The sequence below is a fragment of the Metopolophium dirhodum genome, chromosome 2, assembly GCF_019925205.1.
Source record: "Metopolophium dirhodum isolate CAU chromosome 2, ASM1992520v1, whole genome shotgun sequence".
In the NCBI taxonomy this organism is placed as follows: domain Eukaryota; kingdom Metazoa; phylum Arthropoda; class Insecta; order Hemiptera; family Aphididae; genus Metopolophium; species Metopolophium dirhodum.
The window spans coordinates 20,658,701-20,682,362 of NC_083561.1; the positions used below are offsets into that span (position 1 = coordinate 20,658,701).

The following is a 23,662-nucleotide window of genomic DNA, read 5'->3' on the forward strand; positions in this document are numbered from 1 at the left end:
TAATGGGCCGACTCAATTTTCGTGGTTCAAACCAATAGTCCAATAGTAAAATAATTATTATTATTAAGAAGATTATACACATTATACTAAACACTACCCTGGTAACTGGTAAGTTACAACTGACTAGGTTGTCGGTGATTTAGATTGTCGACAAACTGAATATAAACTAATTTGATGTTGCTAACCGATCTTATGCGATAGTTTCGAATACCCTCAATAATTACTCATAAGCAGTAGTGTGGTGAAGGGGGTCTAGAGGAGCGGCCGCTCCTCCAAATTTTGGGTGGGTGAGTATCGGGTAATGGGAATTAATTTTTAGCATACATATGTACATAATATATTATAGGATTAATGAAGTACTAATGTAAAAACAGGGTGGTAAGTGGGTACCGCTCTGCTGTTCATTAGATGACAAATGAGCGCATTTTAATGGATGTGTTAAATTTTAATTCAATGATATAAAATCATTGTACAGGAAAACTGAAACTGAACGAAGACAGTCTGCCTATATTACTATAAGTATATTTTATAATATTTATATTAAAGTAATTTATACTTTATTATACCATATTAACAGTATGTTAAGTTTACTTTGTCAAAAACATTTAATTTGTTACACTTTAAAAGTTTTATGTACTCACAAATAATATTTTTAAATTACAAAAAAATAACTAAAAACGTTATTTTTCGTTTAGGTACAATTTTAGGCTAATTTTGTTAAAATTTGAACTTAAAATATCTATAAAAATAACTGTGTGGATATGTTTTAATTTTTCAATATTTAAATAAAAAATTTATCATTTTATACATTTTTAACTACAATATAATTTGCAATTTTTCGTAATTTTCCTTTCATCACTTACATTTGAAAATGTTTTATTAATTTCTAACTGAAAAGTAATTTGAAAATTTTCGAGACTGATAAATTTCGCAAAATTCTAACTTCAGACAGTCGTACAAAATTATGAGGACTTACGCTCAAATTTTTTTATTTCACTATTAACAACTAAAGCGGAAGTGTACCAATTACATTTTCAAGTTTATTGCTCTACCAAAAAATTTTTTACTGACAGCAATTAAAAAAAAATTGATTATACATATAGCTATCAATAGTTCAAAAATAATCATAATATTTTGCTAATATTCGGTAAGACAATTTCATGTACCTACCTATACGGTTATTATTCATTATAAATCGATTTGGTTGAAAATGTGCTTTGCGTGAAAATTCTCATTTTAGATTCTTAGTGGAGCGGCGGCTGTGGTTAATATACTAGTATATTGATTTTACAATGATACCTATGTGTTTTCATTTTTTTAAATTTTTAAATTTTTTTTTGTATCTGTCATTACCTTTTAAGACAGTAAAATGGCTTAGATTTTCTTCTACAGTATCTTTTTTGATAGAAAAATGAATACTTTGGGGCGTCTAAAATCTAAAAAATCCTAATAGTTTTTGAAAGCGCAGGGAAAAAGAAAAGAAAAATTAAGAAAAAACGGAAATTTTTACGCAAAGTCGGTTTTTGGTATAACTCTTAAACAAATGACCGTAGATACATGCAAATTTCACTGGTTGCTTATATTAGCATTTTATATACACAATAACATTTTCAAAAATATTGATATGTTTTTGAACTGTTTACGGACATTTTCATTTTCCATTTTTTTTAGTTTTATTTTTCTATGAATGTCAATGACATTTTATTTGTTGAGTAAAAAACTTGAAAATCTAATGTAAAGCTCTTAATTTATTGTTATAGTGACATTTGTAAAATATTAAGAATCCAGCCACAATTTTTTTCATAGGCATTTAAAGTCGAATTTTGAAAAAAAGCGTAAAACTCCCGAAAATGTGCAAATTATTTTGAGTTAAAAATTCCTTAAATTTTTTTCCGGTGTAAATGTAATACAAGACTCTATATAAGGCTATCTACCTTTATAAACAATGTCTATAAGAAAGTCAAATTAAATTTTTATGACCATTTGAAGTTTAAATTTTTACAACATTGGATACTTGACTTCTCATGTGGCGATTTTCTTATTTTGTTATAATTCAAAAACGAATAACCGTAGATTCTTGAAATTTATATCATATATTTATTTTATCAATTCCTGCACTTGATAACAATTTCAAAATATTTTATCTTGTTATGAGCTGTTTACGTGCAATTTAAAATTTCAATTTTTTTTTCTATAAATTTCAACAAAATTTTATTTGTTTGGCCAAAAATCGTCAAAGTTTATTACAAAACTCCTGATATATTGCTTAAATAGCAGTGTAAAAATACATGAGCACAATTTGTTTATAGGCATTTAATGTTCGATTTTCGACAACATTTATCAAATTTAAAATTTAAAAATGATTTTGTAGTTGAAAATTTATAAACTTCAATCGTTTTAAGAATGTACTGTTATTGTATCTATATGGCTATATATAAATGTTAAGTAAATAATAAACATAATTTAATTTAACGTAATTTTTTTATATGTTTCATAAAAATTTGGGTTTAGAATAAAATCTTTGCTCCTTGTGTGAAAATAGCTCGCGACGCCACTGCAGTCATAAGCACATATACACGATTTTCCAAGTCAAATCAAACAATAATAATTTCCTAGGTCTGTTATATCGACATTACGAATGTGTGAGCTCGTTGTATATTATATTCTGAACATTTCTAATTTTCAAGTCCTTTATATAAATGACTATGTAAATACCATAATATAATATTGACAAATTATACTAAGAAAATATTTTTCAAAACACTACAAAATTATTATAGTTATAACTAAAAATGTATATTAAATCTACAAACTTATCTTTATAAATCAATCGATTCCAAATTATATAGTAATATTATTTATGAGTACAGGTATTTAAGTACACACAACTGGCAAATCTGCGTATTTTGGCCTATAGCCTATAGGATAGTAATAATATATTATTCTATTATAGTTTATAAGGTGTCTACGTGCTTATAACTATAGAAACAATCAAAATAATCTCAGAGTATAGACCCACATTTTAACTATGATTTTATATTTTTTTAATTTAAAGCAAGGCCTTAGCCAGTGGGTGTTATTTGTCAGACCCCCCCCCTCCTACCAGTAATTTTTTTCTAATATTATTGTGGTTATTTACATTTTAAAATTTGTTTGTCAAAAAACATACAATATTATATATGTTTACCTTTTTTTTTTTTTTTTTTGGTTTCATCACTACATGGGAGCCATACGTTTTCACATTCCTTGGCCCCCATGCCGCATCGCTTATTTAAATAATTAAGCATATAAATGGGTACAGCAGGGCTTCGATTCGCATGGACCATAATATATAGCTTCCGCAGTTATCGCTGGTATATAATATTCCTATGCTACGAGCTCCATGATGCCTTACACGTCTTTACATGTTTTTATGTTTTTTCCAAATGGGAATAGTCCGGGCAAGCCCCGTATATTATTATATATACCTATTTTAAACCCCTCCAACTCATCAAAAAAAATTGCTGGCTATGACCTTCATTTAAAGATATCCTCGATATCTGCAGTGGGAAACATTATCGGGAGGGATTTAAAGATATTTGTTAATATATGGAGTACATAAAACACCGTTAACAAATACTCATATGACATGATAAAATACAATATGACTGAATTATAACTGATAAGTTAAGAGAATAGATACCTACTATGGTTTTTTTTTTGTGTAAATTGGCAGTGACAATAAAATTAATAGAGCCGGAGATCGGGAGATAGAGTTTGTTGATTATCAAAGACCAAAGTATACAATAGAATACATAAATGTATGCCATACGTTTTTTTTATGTAACTACTTAAGTTTTGAGCATGCGCAGTATATCTCTCTATTTTAAACGGATACCACCAATTTTCAACACTAATTATTTTTATATTTTTCCCCATGAATTTTATTGGTCAAACTAACTTCCTTGGTTAAAAAAAAACTGATGATTAATACGTATTATTTTGAATGTAAGGTAATAATTGCATGCTCGTTAATTTAGTTTTATTAATCGGTTATTTTTGAGCTGAGTGAATTTGGTATTAATATCTATATCATTAAACACATATTATTAGCTTTAGAATATAAAGTCAATAAAGACTAAATTATAAAGTACTTTTGACTTTTTTCTCTAAACTAAACTATTTTAATTGTAGAATACCTAGTAAAAAAACTTTTTTAATTATCTCGGAGTCACATCATACAACTAATTTTAACAAGACACTAAGTTTTCGCTACTTGGATTTTTAAACTCATTTTATGTGAATTCCTTTATAGCTTATTTTGATAATGTTATTTGTAATCAATAATCACGTAAATATTTACTTCACCAGATTGGTAGCCTAGCAATATATTATACTAAAATATGAATAAAGTATAATAAAGTATAATATTATAATGTCAAAATTTTACAACAAAATACAGTTTTACTCATTGTATTCTTAAATATTTTAAAATAGTGGTATACGATTTAACTGCTAAATTTATATTGCTAAGACTTCTAATGCAAATCATTAATAGACAATTATAATATTGTTACATATATTTAATATTTATAACAACTATACCTATGGTAAAAACATTTTTTTTCAACATTATTTTTTTGAAGTTAATTATTTTTACAAACGATGGCTGAAAAAATTTAAAATTTATTTTGACCTGATGTGTGTAATTTTGGGTCTTAACTTGAATTTTAATAAAAATTACTATCAGGTAAAATAACTCATAAGTTATTTTTTAAGAGTAAAAATATTTTGAGTATAAGTAATTCAAAATGTGGAAAACATTCTTTGAACAAAATATAGAATACAAATAATATACAAATAATATATCAACATATTAATTAAAACCTATAGGTTTATTAATATGCTATATACGTCTATATAGACTATAATATATAATTTATATATATGGAGTATTTATATATTTATTATTATATCCACTCTACTATAGTAACATAATGGGTACATCACAGAATTATACACGAGACGAATCTGTCCGGATAATTTATTCCATATTTCTTGTAAAATCATCCGGTAATACACAAATGTAGTACTTAGTATTTTATAATAATTTTTAGAAGAATACCAAATTATATCTATTTTTATTAATTTATCTTTTGTTGAAACTTCTTGATAGATATGCCCAAGAGGGGCAACCGCCCAACATTTTTTTCGGAGGGTGGGGGTCCTTGGGAACCCCCCCTGACCCTATAAAAGAAGTATGTATAGTCAGCATAAATATATAAATATAAAAGGTATGTAGCCAGTAGTCAGTAACATGTATGGTGAAAAAGGTGATGGGAACATGAAAAATCTATGAGAAATAAATGTCCCCCCCCCCGAATTTAATTTTAGTTCGGCGCCACTGGATATACCTACCTAGTACCTACCTATACGCACTACACTCTCATCATGATAGGACATACACAAATCTATATTCTTTATATTTTTAATGCACTTATTCAGGTACGTATAAGTGTATAAACACATAATAATATAATACAATATTATTAGATGATAATAATATGATATTATGTTTTATGTACATTATACAATAAACACAAATACACATAGGTATATAACCAGTACAAGTGTGTATGGTGTGCATAAACTATACAGACATTTCAAATTGAATCACCGAACTGTATTGACTGTATTTTCAATGGTTTATATTTTGACAAGACATTTTAATTGTAAATTAATTTGAACATATTCAGGAATATTTCAAAACTTTTGATTATACAATATTATTATATACCACTCAGGATGTTTCTATTGAAACTAAATAATTTTGATTTCTGAATGATGCATTAAGTATTATTCAAAATATTCCTCTCAATTTACCAACGGGGGGGAAATATCCAAATAATCTTGTTAAAAATGTGGAAAAATAATAAAATATAATTCTTAATGTTTATAATAATTTTATGATAAGGAGGTATAGATACTGTAGTGTACGTATTTAATTTAATTACTGTGATTGTATATTAATAAATTGTATTATAATAGTTAATTAGAAATTAGGGCCAAAGGCATGAGCTAACTTGTAGATCTAAGGTTCAAATATCCAAATTTTAATGTACCTATCATCAAAGTATCTCTACAGTTTCCAAAATTTAAACTCAAGCAGAAAAATAGTTTTTAAAAAGTTTGATACTTTCAATCAGTCATAATACCCATATGCAGTATAACAATAGTTTTGTTTTAATCTTTCAAAAAAATAATTGACCCCACTGAACAGGTTCGTGGAGGGGAGGGGGGGCATAAAATCTTATTTCTAACATAATTGCATCATCGATGTTCTAAAAAATACAGTGGATTGATGAATAGAAAAAGCTAAACTAAGCAAATACAATAAATCCGACTTATTGTCAACACAATAATTAGTTCCTATATAATTGGTCTATTGATCATCCATTTTAAACACCATTAGGCCCAGCTGGTGTTCAAAACGAAATACTAATATATCAATGAAAATAAAATAAAAAAATTTTCGAAAACTGTTCAACTAGTATAATATTATAGTACGAGTATTTATTTATATTATATGCAGCATAACAATAAATTGTATATCTAACATGGGCTTTCATTTGGTAATTTTCAGGGGGAGGGATGAAATTTGATTCCAAATTCTATATTATTCTGTACGAACATAAAATTATTGGTTCACTGATTAAGTGATAAGCATTGAGCAAAGGTCTATGGTATCCGTATTAAGTATGGTTATTAAATATGTAATAACTAATAAGTATATGGATTCAAAGCATATATAATTTTTTTTCGCATACTTTATTATTTTCTAGCCCCCCCCCCCCCCCCCCAACCAACCAATGGGCGCCCTTGATATCTAATAATATTTTCTTTTATCATTTCTCCATTTGGACAATTTTTCATCACTCATAAATACTTTACTTTGTGTATAATGCGTAAGAGTGTGTTGAAAATTACGGAAAGAGACCTAATTTTGTATACAAATGTAATTTATTATAATAATATGAATATAATGTGTGTATACTGAATAACACTATTCAAATTCTAGATAAGTAAACTACTGAACGCTTTCAACAATCGTTCGACTATGATCGCAACCGTACATTACAAAAAAAAAATGGCCCCTAATTAATTTTACGGAAAAAGGATCTCGTGTTTATAAATATTCACCCCGAGAATCTCAAATCGTAAAGCAAGATGGCCCGTGGCCCTGTGTAAGGGATTTTTGAAGTTCCCACATGAAACATAAATTATTATTATATAGCTGCAGGTAAACGGTTGCATGATAATATGTATAAGTTCTTACGCAAACAAAAATACAACCATACTTACGGTATCTTCGCTCACACGAGGAGATAAAACTAAATGCATTACTTTCTGTACTTACAAGACGTGTATATATCATATAATAACATATTATAACATCTTGAACATAATCTTAACTATCTAATATAATGTATAGACTTTTCTTTATAACTCTAGATATAGACATATTATAGGTACCTACTTAAAATAGTATACGAATAATCCATTTTTGTCGAATTCAGTTCTTGTTGTTTGTCAAAAAATTGGTTTGCAGACGTTTCTATACAACAAAAAACTCGTGTTTTTGTTTCTATAAATATCTGTTGATAAAAAAATGTTCACTCGGTCAAAAATCTTGAAAATTGAATACGTGATTCTTCGTGAGTTATTATTGCAATTTAAAAATAACAATGATAAATATTATACAGCTCAACGATGAAATACCAACACCAGACATCTTCTGTACAGCAGAACAATTACCAACTTTCCCCCTTATAATAATATTTACATTTGAGTTCATTGTTAATATTGTTTAATACTTTTAATATTATATCAAGTAGTTTCAAAATGTAAATAATAAATCAATTCAAAACTAATACACTGTCTTTGGTTATCACTTAGGTATCGGTAATAATTAATAAGAAGTTTATTAATATTGTTTAATAATTTTTTTTTTTTTTTTATTTAAAATTAATAAGAAGTTACTATTCAAAATAGACCTAAATAGGTAGGCATGGTATCCGGCCAAAATAGCGAAACAATTACCGCGAATGTAAAAATCGCGAATTAATAATAGCGTAAATAAAAATAGCGAATTGTAAAAAAGAGCGAAAATACATAATAGCGAAAAGAGAAACATCTGTCTGTCGGGTTGCTTATATGACACAGTGTAAAAATCAAACATATTTGTTAAAATAAAAAATGGATATACATAGTTTATAAATGAGATTAATAAATTTAAAAAAGTAAAGCATACAATAAAATATGGAGTGATCATGGAATATAAATGAAAAATCATTATATTTAGTGTTTTATTTGTCTCTTATATATTTTTTAAATACATTCATTATAATTATAATATCGTTAAGTTCTAATAATAAGTATTTATAGTAGCAATAATAATAATTTTAAATAAAATAATTATATTCAATTTAAATATAATTATATTTAGACATTCAGTGACAAATTATATGCTGTACCTTTTATGAAGTTCTTATTTTCATTAGTATATGACATTGTTTAAGTTAAATAATAATTAAGATAGCATATTGACGATATCAGTAGGTATAACGATATTATTGTGACCTACCTGCATAGGGTTTTGTCCTAAATTTATTTCCCTGCGAGATATTTAAAATGATATATAATTTTAAGTTTCGTTATTATGCATGATCGCTTATTTTGAAATTCGCTGTTTTTATTTACGCTATTATTGATTCGCGATTTTTACATTCGCGGTAAATTGTTTCGCTATTTTGGCCTAGACCCAGGTAGGCATATATACAATTAGTAATATACAATTACTGTCGAAAAGTATATCATTTGTCTTATAATAATGATAAAGCTCTTTTCCGCGTTGCTACTATAGTTACTACAATAGTTATGAATAGGAATCTATATATACATAAATATATAATTGTGAAAAGTGTTTTTTTCTGTTACGGGTTGACTCTGGTACCACTAATCCAATTTTAATGCGTTTTTTTTTTTTTTTTTAATTTAAAGAGGACATCGAGGAGCAGATTTTAAGCATAGTTTTAAAATGAAATTTAAATTTAAAAAATATTAAAACTTTTTAACTTTTCTAACTAATTGAAGGGTTCCAGTCAATTTATATAATTAAAATGAAACAAAATAAACCAATTAAAGTATTTTGTAGTTCAAATTTACATAAAAAGAAAATGTTCACATGTCTGTAGCATAAAAATTCAAAAATTAACTGACCGGTTTTCATGAAAATTAAAGAGATAATATTCTTAGAGATATCAGGAAAGTTTAGATAGTATTTATTGAATAGCGTTAGAAAATATACCAAGTAACCGACACTTATATCCAAAACACCACAAGCCGATCTTGGCAGAATTAGTTTACACGCAGCTATTCATAGGTACTTACATAAATGCCTAGATTTTCCCATGAAATGAGGTAGGCACACTAAAACAGATATATACATATGCCGATAAAGCGCCGTATCACGTTTGTCACGTTTTTTTCACGGCCGAAGTCGGGTTAATACATCAGTAGGGTAAACTATGAAATATAGTTAAATATAAAACAATTTTTGGATAATATTATACCTTACAAACGCTCCGAATTACAAATTTCACGATCCAAAAAACGCGTAGGTAGCTTAGATAATATTGTCAACGTTATTTTGTCCACAGTCTGTACAGTTATTAATGTTAGTGTTCTTATTGGTATTGGTATAAAAATTAATTTTTTTGTAATTCATTGGAAATTTTTTTTACCGGGTTTTTTAATAACAAGTTAGTCAAAGACCCTTCATAGAAGGAGGAGTGTTCGTTACATTTACTAATAAGGTAACTTATTTCATCAGGTTCAATTAGTTTCAAATAAATAGGGTTAGTTATAGTATTAATATAATAGTTATTGTTGAGTTTATTCGATTCTCTTCGTTTAAAATTATTCATAAAATTAATACAATTAGCAATAATATTAGGTGCCACATTAGTAAAAAAATTTATTAAAAATGCTAGCAATTTCATATTTGTCTGAAGTTAAGTTACAGTATTCATTCAGCATTTCATTTACGATTGTTTTTTTTTATTAGTTTTTAATTGTCTCATACCTATACAAATAGATGATCGAATTCTTTCGGAATTTAGAAAACATTGCAATAACATAGTAAATATACAAGCGTTATAATTACAAGTAAATTTATCAAATAATTTATGAAAATAACGATAAGGTAGTATATTATAATAGTATAGTATTGTAGGCATGCGAACGCATATTTCCGAACGACGATGGTTTACAGCTCATTCGATACAAATAATAACCACATTAATACGTCATGATAATACTAACATAATATGATTTATATTATGCAATACCTATGTGCATTAAGAAATACCTTCACTTTCAGCTGATTAAAAATGTTTTTTTCCACTTTCAGTATCTCATTATTAGTGTGACGAATGATACGATGATAGGAATAGTACGTACCTATTAGTTATTACTGCTCACTTTCGATCGCTGTTCGGTTGTGGTAGATGCTAATATTTGTATATATAAATATAAATAATAAATGTACGACATAATATTATATTATAATAAATTTCACGTATGAAATAATTTGTAACTTTGATTTGGATAAATATTAATTACGGTTTTTATACATTATTTCGATTCAATAAATTTTACTGATATTCTGAGAGTATATTGTACCTACGTAATTGCAATAATTGTACAAAACAAAACGGCGTGTATGAAGTATTAATCATAATAATATTACAATATACGTTATATAACAGATTAACTAATGAATATTAATTTTTGATTTCTACTCCAATATTAACGCAATATCAGTGGGAACTGCAGCAGGAAAATGTTTAGGTATATAGTTTATAAGCACGTATTCAATAAAATGAAGAAAAAAATGTACGTCGACAGTTATAATAAAATGGTGCTGAACGGATATTGAATAATATAATATTATCATTCATTGTTAATAATATATTAAATTACTGTTTTTTATAGTCTTTATAGACGCACGTATTCAATACAACTAAGCATAATATAGGTATATATTATATTATACATAATACATTATTATTAGGTTTATTTAAAGGGTTGATTAAAATACACAATAAATTTTTGTGTATTATATATTATTATGTTTGTACCATGTATTATAGATAGGTTACCAGGTAACTGTAGATGCGTTGTCAAACCGGACAAAAGCTGTCGCGATAATACCTAAAAAAAAAAACGTCATTAATATCATTTACCCAACTAGTGGGAGGGGGGGGGGGGGGGTTGCAAAAGTGTCGTTGGCACCCCGAGTTCAAATTTAGCAGCATTTGTTTTTTTAGGTATACGCTTAGGAAATTATTAGGAAATACCAAAAATTTCATGTTTTATAAAATATTTATTTTAAAAAAGTCAAAATATTAAAATATAATATTAACTCGTTATAATTAATAACGAAGAGCCATGACTCTGTGGGGCATTTACAATTATTATAGCACCCCACGACGCGTTTTAGAGGTCTATAGTTCCTTCTATGTTTATAATAATATACAAACTATACTACTACACTAGTACATATTGTATTTGTGCTCAATACATCAAACAATAAACTAATATTATGCTCAGTCCAATGTATACCTCGTAGGTTCGTAATTCAGAAAAAACTCGATATATTATTATTTTATGTTTGCAAAAACACACGTGACACAATCCATAAAAGTCACAACCCACAAGATGTAAATACATGACCTATATATTTGTACAACTGCAGCAGCACGCGCGGTCTTGTCGTTTAATAGGTATGACAATTATAAAGCTCTATTAGCTAATAGTACTGCTCATACCTATAATTTTTGTTTTAAAGTTTTCTCGATAATGGTCATCTAAACTTGGTGTTATAAGTATACAAAAACATATTTATAATTCAAAGAATTACCTTGATCAGAAAAAAATATCGGGTAGCGTGCTATGGTTTTTTTTTTTTTTGGTATTTTAACAATAGATGATAAAATGATCTACAAAAATGTACTAAGAGTAATGATACAATATAATAGGTTATAATATATTATAATAATAACATAGTAGTAAAAATCAAAAATAATAAATGTGGTTCACAATGCCTATAGAGTTATAGAAAAATGATGTTCGTATTTATTTTAAGTAGCATGCTACCTTCTAGATACTTTTCCTTTTCAAGGAAAATTGAGGAATCATTTATATGTTTTTTATACCCAGCCCAAAAACATAGCTATTTATTTTAACATATTAATTATTATCAACAATTCTATGTAATCAATGATATTATATTATTGTGTTTTTATAATACCTATACACTCTGTATATGGATGAATGTACCTATACGTATAATACGTATATACCTACCTACCACTGAACAAGGCTGGCCTAGTTATTGATTTTTTTTAACTAAGTTAAGTTAAGTTAATATGCACCATTAACAAAAAGTTAAAAGTTAATAGTTAATTTAACTATAGGTTAACTCAGTTAAGTTAAAAGTTAATACACACTTTTTGTTTATACAACGCTAGCGTACTTAATTTTTTTCCAACCCAAAACTAAATTATAGGATAGAGTGTTAATACTTCATACAGTATTTCCATATATGAATTTTTAACTTTAAACAATTTAAGATACATATTTTTTGACATGAAAACGAAATAGATTGAAATAGTGAAATATTATAAAATTAAAAACAAAATAAATTAACTTAACTTACTTCTTAAAATGAAAAATTAACTCGTTAATTTCACGTTAATTAAGAAAGAAATTTAGTAAGTTAACAGATAAGTTAATGAAAAGCCAATAGTAACTTGTTAAGTTAAAAAGTTAAAATAAAATAAACGTTTTAACTTAACTTTAACTTTTTAACTCGTTAATGCCCAGCCTTGCCACTGAATAATATCGATATTACGATATTAATTATTATAATATACAAATAAATTGGTACTTCTTTTTAGACTTTTAAATTAATAATGCGAGTTTCTGCCGTTAATAACTTATTAGAATCATAATATTGTTATATATATATATATATATATATAGGTACTATAATGATAATATGCGATAAAGCTCGTACGACTGGACGTTAATTATAATTATCCACTGCAGATGTCACTTATAATAAATTATAATAATGTATATTATGATCGTATATTCGCGTACAAATTATAAAAGGTTTATAATATTATATACCCGCACAATCAAGAGCCAGACATCTGGGAACCGGTTTTAGTGAAAAGGAAAAAAATCATTTGATATGTCCGTTCATTATTTCTTATATTTTGGTATATTTTTCAATATTCATTAATAAAATGTGAATATCTGAATACACGAATTAAACACTCAAAAACTTTGTACGTTCGAAGGTTATACAATATTATCGAACTTTAAACATCTTTGGTATACGCGTAATGCATATTGACATGTGTGTGCATGCATAAACAATAGATTGGTCCCGATAAAAAAATAAAAGTAAGTATAAGTGTAATACACAAATATGTTGGCTATTATAATACATATTTTGTATCTATCGTATAATAATTCGTACCTTTTTATATTTTACAATAAACTAATTGTCGTTTATTAAAATTCTTATAGAACGTAACTTACTATAAAACGCGTAATTATATACGATTGCATATTATTATAATATTCTCTTGTGTTTGTTTTTCACATATTATTTTATGATGGTTCAAATTGTCTTATAATAATAATAATAACCATCGATGACATCACGTCCCGACGCTTCTCTCTTTCAAATAAAACCAATTTATGACGAGTATTATTTTTCTTTAAAATATATTTTTATGTGGTATTGTTTCGGTCGGTTTTTATTTTTCAAGAAAATGTTTTAACTACGTGGTTATATATATAGGTACTGGTTATAATATATAAAGTATAAACATTTCAACAAAATATTGAGAATATACCTACTTATAAAACATTATATATACCAGTTTAAGTACTTTCGTTGTATCGTATATACTATACGGTATATACAACGTGAATCATTTAACATAAAACAATAATTATTTGAAAAAGTATTAACGTTTTTTAAAATATATTTTTTACATGATTTAAATTCGTTATAAACAACGTTTTTTAAAAAAAACTATATATTAGTACTTTTTATCCTTATAGTTTTTTTTAAGATTTTTCCTTTTTGAATGAGAAATACAATTTTAATATCATCTTTCATAGCTGAATGCTTTTCTGAGTACATCAATACATACAATCGAATTATGACGAGTAGTTTATGATTTATAACTTTAAATACTTATAAGTTATAACTTATAGGTACTCATAAACTATTCGTCAAAAAATCGATTTTTATGCAGTTATCAAAATACTCAAAAATATATTCTGCTTTGGAATATGGAATCAAAACTGTTATACTATAATGTTGTCATTCAAAAAATTAAGTTAACTTTAAAAAAATGTGGGTAAGTGGATGTCACTCTGCTGTACAGTAGGTTACAAGTGAGTCACTGTAATGGATGATGTTAAATTTAAATCCAATGATATAATATCATTGTATAAGAAAAACGATTCTGAGCGAAATGGTCAGTCAGCCTATGATATTACCAAGTATATTTGATGATATTATTGATATTATTGATATTATAATAAAGTAGTTTATATATTATAACCTATTTGTGGAGCATTGTTTTAAATTTTCAATCCTTAGCTATAAAAGTTGAACATTTTATAAATTTTTGACTACAAAATAATTATTAAATTTTAACAAAATTTGAACTTTAAATGCTTATAAAAAAAATTGTGCCTATGTATTTTTAATATTTTTCAACTGCTATTGTAAAAATATATCAGGAACATTGCATTAAATATATTATAATATTATATATAGTGCAACACATAGCCACATAGGTACATATATGTACTTTTCAATAAATAAAAATTATTTAGTGGCACGGCGTGGCACAGTGGCTGATAGTAAACAACAGCCGCTGCCACTAGTTCCCGGATGGGTGACCACCCGTGTCCGTAGTGGCAAAAACCTTGCCACACATACACACATGCATGTGTAGTCAACTAACCGTACTAACCATACCAACCATACCCACTGTTCCAACCCTATACCAACCGTAACTCCTACAATAGTTAATGGCCATAGTTGCCGGGCTCTAGACCAATAATAATAAAAAAAAAAAAATAATAGGTAGGTATCATTTTTAAAAATACATTTTTTTCTTTTTATCTAAAAAGGTATTAGATACTCGAAAAAGTAAATAAGTATGTAATTGTTTATAATATTATACATGATTGAAATAAAATAAAATAAATAAATAAATATATATATATATTATATACAAATTATTAAGATAGAAATATATCATAATCATAACTTACAATTTGATAGAAAATAAAGTATTGAATTTTTCAATTTGTGATTAATAAAGCTAAGTGTTTGAAAGTAGGTACTTGAATTCTATGAAAAAAAAAACTTTTGAGACCACTTAAATGAATTATTATCGTAATAAGAATAAAATATATACATATTATATTATGATAGCTTTTATAACTGTTAACTGTTAAGTAATTTATAGTTACTATTGTTATGATTACAATAGTTTAATTATGTATTTTGAAACTCGTTGATCAAAATAATACCTAGTCGTGTGCTTAACATAAATATTATAACTATTATTTTAAGTTAATAATATAATTGTTTTCCGTATATGTTGTATTTTAGATTTACAAAGAAAAAATTTTATGAAATCTCAACTCAAAATAATTTGCAAGTTTTCGTGATTATTCCGTATTTTGTCAAGGTTTGAACTTTAAATGCTTATAAATAAAAACTGTGACTTAGGATTTTTTTCATCTGTCTTTGTAACAATAACCTAGGAGCTTTCTATTAAATTTTTAAGCTTTTTTTAACCAAAAAATAAAATTTTATTGATATTTATGGAAAAAAAAACTAAAAAAAATGAAAACTGAAAATGTCCGTAAACAGCTCAAAATAGGTCAAAATATTTGGAAAATGTTATGGTGTATAGAAAATGCTAATTTAAACATTCAGTCAAACTTTCATGTACCTACGGTCATTTGTTTTTAAGTTGCACCAAAAACCATAATCAATTTTCTCAAAAACAGAGTTTACGTAAAAATTTCCGTTTCTCCTTAATTTTTCTTTTGTATTTACGGTGCTTTTGAAAACTACTGGGATTATTTTATTTTTGACCCCCCAAAGTACCAATTAGATTCACTTTCCTATCAGAAAAGATCCTGTTGAAGAAAATCTAAGCATTTTTATTATCCTAAAAGGTAATGATAGATACAAAAATAAAAAAATAAAAAAACACACATCATTGTAAAATTAATACATTCGTCGTTCCACTCAGAATCTAAAATGAGAAGGATAAAAAATATAAAATATAAATATAATAAATATTTACTTTTAACAACTGGAAACCATGCAAAATTGTTTTTTTTTTTTCAAAAACATTTATACTTATTGAAATAATGAGTGGTTTATGATAAATGAATCATCTGGTACACGGTTGCCTCTGCAGTTTACTTTGTGAATCACAACATATTATAATGGCGCGTCACATAGTGTAGGTACTGTATTAAATAATATGTACTTACGTCCGTTCAATTTATTGAGATGAGTTAAGCCAAAATTTCGAAATTTCAATGGGGTCACTATTGGTTATAATTCCTTCACCGTATGGTTGATTCACCAACGATGATCCACTGCGTATTTATATAATAATATTATATGTGCTTTAGAGTGTAATATAGTTGTTGATATTAACATATATATCTTGCGAACTGCTTGTACGCCCAAAACTATATAAGCACATTTATGTTGTATACTCGTGGTCAATGTCATATATACTCTACACATTGTACACAACAATAAAATATACACGTATATATATTATTGCATAAACGTATTACACAAGTTTTACTATCTACATGCGTTTGTTTGGGCTAAGTTTAATTCTAACTGAGAAACATAAATAATGAACGTAATTAATATTTCAATTAATACAATTTAAGTTCCTTGAATGCCATTCTGTATCCATATACCGTAGTTATTTTCAATAAGTCTGAATGTGAGTTATTTTATTATTTATTTTCGCCCTGTTTTCTGCTGCATGCACAGCTTTAAAATAATTTTTAGGATTTATATTTTACATTTACCCGCGAGATAATGATACGAGGCCGAGTAAGAGATTTCATCGAATTTATATAGAATCGACTATATCCGGAATTCTCCGGATTAGTGAATATTATACTATGTTTGTCAGTCTCAAAAGATACACTAAACATTATTAACTACCAATTTATTATATTGCTTAAAGGGATCAGGCATCAACAGTAATTTAAAATACTTATCAAATAAGAACTATTATGTATAAATAGATTATTGTTTTGATTCTAAACGAATTAAATAAATAAATAAAAATAAATATTCGTAATGTTACCAACTCCAGGTGCATATATTATAAGAAATTGTACTAATAATTTTTTTATTATTTATTTCTATTTCTTTAAAAAAATTGTTGGTTTAAGCATTCTACCTAATATATGTTTCATTTCACTGCAAAACTCAATATTTTTTAATTTCGTATAATCACCAATGTAGTGATGTGGATTTTACGAAAAAAAAATTGTTTGGTCATTTTGGTATAATATGTATAGTGTAGGTATCCATTGAATTTTTCGCAATTAATACCTTTCACAATATTATGTAAAGAAGACAAGACAAATATATAATAAAGCAATAGTCTTGATATCTTTATTAGGTATACCATAGAATAAAATAAAAAAAGGCGAATAAGTGGGTACCGCTCTGCTGTATCTATACATTAGTGTCGAGTATATGTCATTGTAATGGATGTGTTATATTTGAAATCAATGATAAACCATTCTGATTGGAGAAGTTGAGTCAAACTAGCAAACTGTATAAATAAATAAATTTAATAAATAAAAAAAAATAATAATTATCTTTATTGATATTATGTCAGTTTAGATATTTATTCTTTAAAAAAAAGTTATTAAGTAACTATACTTAAACTGTTTAATTAAAATCTATACAATGATCACAAAATAAACGATCCACCTTTAATTATCAATATTGAAAAAATAAAAATAAACATACTGAAATTGAAATACTGGATAATATAAAAATAATAAAATTTTTTTTTAAAGAAATTTCCAGAGAGTTTGGGGAATATTCCCTATTCCCGGGAACATTCCTTGGGGAATATTCCTAATGGCACATCACTACATCTATGTATTATTATTATTGTTATCGATTTCGTATACTCTGTCTGTTGGTAAGTAGGTTAGTAAGCAATTTACTTAAATAAAGTTGTCATATATGCGTGGATATACCATATTTTAGTATTACAATGAAACCTCTCCAAACGGACAATTCCCAATGGCGGACGTTTTCTTGGGAACTGTTTACGAACTTTCTACAGTTTGAAACCTCTGAATAGTGGACACCTCCGAATAATGGATAAATCTTCAGCGACCGAGGGTATCCGGTATTTAGAGGTTTCACTGTATACAATATTAAAAGACACTAAAACAAACAAATTAAATTATAAAAAACGAAAACTGTATTAAAATACTTCATCTAATATTAGATGATTTGAACACAGGAATGAAAATCTAGAAAAGAGAACGTCGCACCTGCATAATATGCAGTTTTATTCGCCTTACAAACGTACAATTGCATAGTAAATTTTACGTTCGCTATAATCCATTTCACTCAGTTATTTTTAAAATTAGAGTAAATGACCTATTATAAAATGTAAAGGTAAAATAATTATATAAACATGAAGCTTTTACTTATATTTCAATAATTTGAAGCAAGTTATGATGATCCTTTAAAAATGTAAATAAATACGTTATACGTTAATATTTTAAATTATAATCAAGTCAAAATAAAGACTAATGTTATCATATTTTCAGAGAATACTAAAAAACTAAAAAGTACTTATTTGTGATACTTAAAATGTATAATAGGTAGGTATCATTTTTAAAAATATATTTTTTTCTTTTTATCTAAAAAGGTATTAGATACTCGAAAAAGTAAATAAATATGTAATTTTTTATAATATTATACATGATTGAAATAAAATAAAATAAATAAATAAATATATATATATTATATACAAATTATTAAGATAGAAATATATCATAATCATAACTTACAATTTGATAGAAAATAAAGTATTGAATTTTTCAATTTGTGATTAATAAAGCTGAGTGTTTGAAAGTAGGTACTTGAATTATATAGAAAAAAAAAACTTTTGAGACCACTTAAATGAATTATTATCGTAATAAGAATAAAATATATACATATTATATTATGATAGCTTTTATAACTGTTAACTGTTAAGAAATTTATAGTTACTATTGTTATGATTACAATAGTTTAATTTTGTATTTTGAAACTCGTTGATCAAAATAATACCTAGTCATGTGCTTAACATAAATATTATAACTATTATTTTAAGTTACTAATATTCTTGTTTTCCGTATATGTTGTAGACTGTACTACTGCGGTAAATACATATATTTAATGAAACTATTTTTGGGTTATAAGGATAATTGCTTTAAAAGTTTCAATGGTCAACCACGGAGAAACTCTCAGACCATGTCCTCCAGCAACGAAGAACTAAATTATATATCTTAAAACTTCATTGAAATAAAATTATGTCATTTTTATTGTATATAATAGCCTTATTATTATATAGTTGTTGCAACATAAGGTACCATTAAATCAATAAAAAAAGTTTATTTCGACTAATATTAGCCTCAGCACTAGCTGAGGTAACTTTTTAACAAGCTAGTAAAATATAGGAAGCACAAAATTTAGAGAAACTACAGGAAATTACAAATTTACCTTTTTTTTAAATGTATTTTAGTCAGATGTTGTTGATTTTTGTTTCGATGGGCATTTTTCTTGTAATCTAAATATGAACGTAACAAAGTGGTTTTTTCTACTTAATTCTTTTTTATACTTTTAAAACATTTAATAAAAAATTTAATGAACATTTTAGTGTATTTGTTGTTATTAAATGTATTTTTAAGATTTTATAGTGCATTAAATTCCTAGCTTATTACTATAGTCTTATAATGAATAATGAATATTATATTATTTGGCACTTATTTTTGAATTTTTTAATCTTATAAAACACGCCTTCTCTCGCGCACACACACAACCGTTTTATTCACTAGAAACCAATTATAAGAAATTCATTTGGATTAATAAGTTTTGATCATGATAATTCAAAATAGCTGTAAAACAAATTTAAATTAAATGAAAACAAACTAATAAACGTGGCTTGGTAAAGGTATAGTTTAATTCTTTATGTTAAAATAAAAACCTACTGATGTAGTAGAGGGTAGCTTACATAATATAACCATGAAACTATAGTATTATTTAAAAATAAGGCTTATCATTGAAAAAAATAAAATAATAGTCATTTACAATCACGTACTGTTATAAATACTGTCATTATAGCGGCGTCATACATCAAACGGTATAAAAACTAAACAGTAAATATTATAATTTAGTCGTCCGGCGAAATGGGTGATGGTTACCGACAGAACCTTCAAGTTGAAATTAATAAAAATAATAATAAGATATTATGTAAATATAATATTATGACTAGTCATACTTGGTAATATAACCTCTGAAGTCAAAGCGAAAATTATCGAATAATAATAAAAAACAATTAAAGAATTTCACAATATTGATCTCAAATAGTCAAATGTCATAAGTAGCAGCAGTAGTTGCTTTATTACTAGAGCTGAGGACTTCTAGTAGGTACTTAAAACCTCAAAATATTTATATACTTAAAATATACTCTAAAAATTTAATATTTGTATAAAATACGGCACCTACCTACATTACAATATTTCTATGAAAAAAAAATTAAAAATTATATTTTAATTAACTTACAAAATCTTGAAAATTTAATTGCTTTCGTCCTCTTCTTAATTTTCTTCTATACGCGATAAATTATGACGGCCAAGTGAAGTTCACTTCCTACACACGTCACGGTGTTATCGGCCGGATAGTGAATTGGTACCTAACCTAAATAATAATATCTTAATATGTTAATTGGATATTTGGATATCAGTTGCCTGTATAAATACTGTGTATAAATAAAAAAAATAAAATAAGAATGATATCATTTGATTTCGACAGCATAACATAATATCTCGCACGCCCTTATATTATTATATTACCAGATACACATAACTGATAATAATAATAATATATTAGTACACATTTGGAAAATAATATTTTTTTACAGGTTCGATAAATGTTATAGCATTATATCTAATATACAATTTTTCCAAGTGTGTATCTACGGATGTATTTAGAAATGTCTTATGGTGGGTTGGAACAAACGAAAAATTCAAATTATAGGTACATATAATATATTAAGTAGTTAACACACATTTTCCATCTCAAAATAATGTCATAACCAATCCACCAAAATACATATTATGTGTTTGATGGAAATATAACATTGAATTAGTAATTAAGGTTAATACTAGGGAGGGGAGGAGTTACGTGCACCACATGCCCCCCTTAAAGGCTACCTATATATTATACTCTTATAGTTTGTCTAATATACTAAAAGTCTCAAATATGCATTTATATATGCAACAACGACAAAATATGCAAATTAAAATATTGAAATATAGGTTCAACATATTGTTTAATACATCACTCTATTGCTCTGCGACCTTTCTAGATGGATATGGATAATTGCATATAAACTAAAAGTCCTCAGCCCAAGTTAGGTATTACTTATTAGTTTACAATTATATTGTTGTATATAGGTACATGAGTATAATAATTATGTACAATAATTTAACCATCTACAAAATATAACCACGCATAAATTATGACTTAAATAGTTGCCATGTCCCATGATGTCATTTTAACCAATGAAAAAAAACCGTATAGTATAATATATTGCGTTTCAATTAAATTCAATAATATAATCATCAAAATGGAAAACCTCTTAAAAAATAAACGAAAATTAGCACCAATAGTAGTATAACCTATACAAGTAGTATACAAGTACTTATTGCAAGATTCATATTTTATTAATTATTACATGCATGCCTACTTATTAACATTATTATAATCGACTGAGATAGGATAGTGATATTGCAGTTTTTCAAGTACCAACGAGTATACTGTACAAAATTAAATTATTTTTAAAATTCTATAAAATCAAGATCATATTTTACAACTCGCACGAAGGTAGGTATTTGGTAAGTTGTATCACTGTATCAGTAAACTATAATAATATGATAAATGTACAAGCTCGTGGGTTAATATAAATATACTTAAAAAGCAGTAATGAAAACATATAATTCGAACGCAGCAAAAAGAAATATGTTAAAAATACCATATTATCCTCGGAATTATTGATATTGGAAAATGAGAAAAGTGATGTTTTTTAAGCATGTTTATTGCGTTTTTGTTCGTTATTATATTATTATCATAACAATACAATAATGTTTTTAATAACGTACTGGGAATCATAACAAATCAATTTATTACATATTTGTAGATTTTTTTTCCAACGGTTTGAATTTGTTTTCTGTAACATCGAAAAGAAAATGTTATATAATATATCTTATTTACAAAATAATATGAACTTACAAAAAAAAATGAGAAAAATAAGAATAATTAAAAAAATATATTTTCAGGTTATTTACGAATAATACATAAATGAAAAACCCAAACAGTAAATAAATGACGAACATATTATAATAAAAATAATGCACGACAAACAGCTCTATTCCTCGTAATAATTATGAAAAGAGTCATTATTATTTTATGACTGTCGTCTGTCAAATTCGTAATATCGAGTGAAGCGAACGATACGAATAACACTAAACAAAATTTAAAACGTTCAAAAAACGTATTAGAACACGCTGACTGAACTTGTTTCTCCGGAAGCGACAATAGTATATTTTATTATTATAACAATTAATGATCATTATAATTAGGTACAAGTTTAATAAATCTAAACACGATATAATAAATTAATAACCGTCTAATAATTATTGTCTTTTGTGCCGGAATCTCACTCTGGTTACATCCAACAATAATATCTAACAGAAATATTATATAGGTATTATGTTTAAAAAAAAAACCTTGAATAAAAATAGTAGTGAAGTGAGATTAAACACATGCATCGCGAAAAATACAATATATTTGATAATAATATCTCAAATCTCAATATCTTAATTGGACATCGGCTGTCTGAGTAAATAGGTACTGTGAATAAAAAATAAAATAAATAAGAATGATATCATTCGATTTCGACAGCATAATTATATACCTCGCACGCCCTATAACGAACGAAACGAATAATATTAAAAATGTAAGCCGTTCAAAAAACGTATTAGAATAGTCCGCGGACTGAACTTATTTTCCGCTTAAGCTTAAGCTTGTATAGTATTATATTTTATTATTTTAAAAAAATAATCATTATAATAATTAGGTAGGCACCTACCATGTCAGTACCTAGTACCTACATAATTAACAAAAGTCATTATACGATATAATAAATTAATATCCATCTAATAATGA

At 26.2% G+C, this 23,662-nt stretch overlaps 1 protein-coding gene across 1 annotated transcript in view; it reads right to left on the minus strand.

Moving 5' to 3' along the window:
* LOC132939174 (activating transcription factor 3-like) overlaps positions 1-21,068 on the minus strand; it is a 64,201-nt gene extending 43,133 nt beyond the window's left edge. The window contains exons 1-2 of the mRNA XM_061006220.1: positions 20,999-21,068; positions 11,202-11,253 (exon numbers count right to left, since the gene is read on the minus strand). The gene's annotated coding sequence lies outside the window, so the exon portion shown is untranslated. The remainder of the gene's footprint in view (positions 1-11,201; positions 11,254-20,998) is intronic.
* Between the last annotated feature and the right edge of the window lie 2,594 nt (positions 21,069-23,662).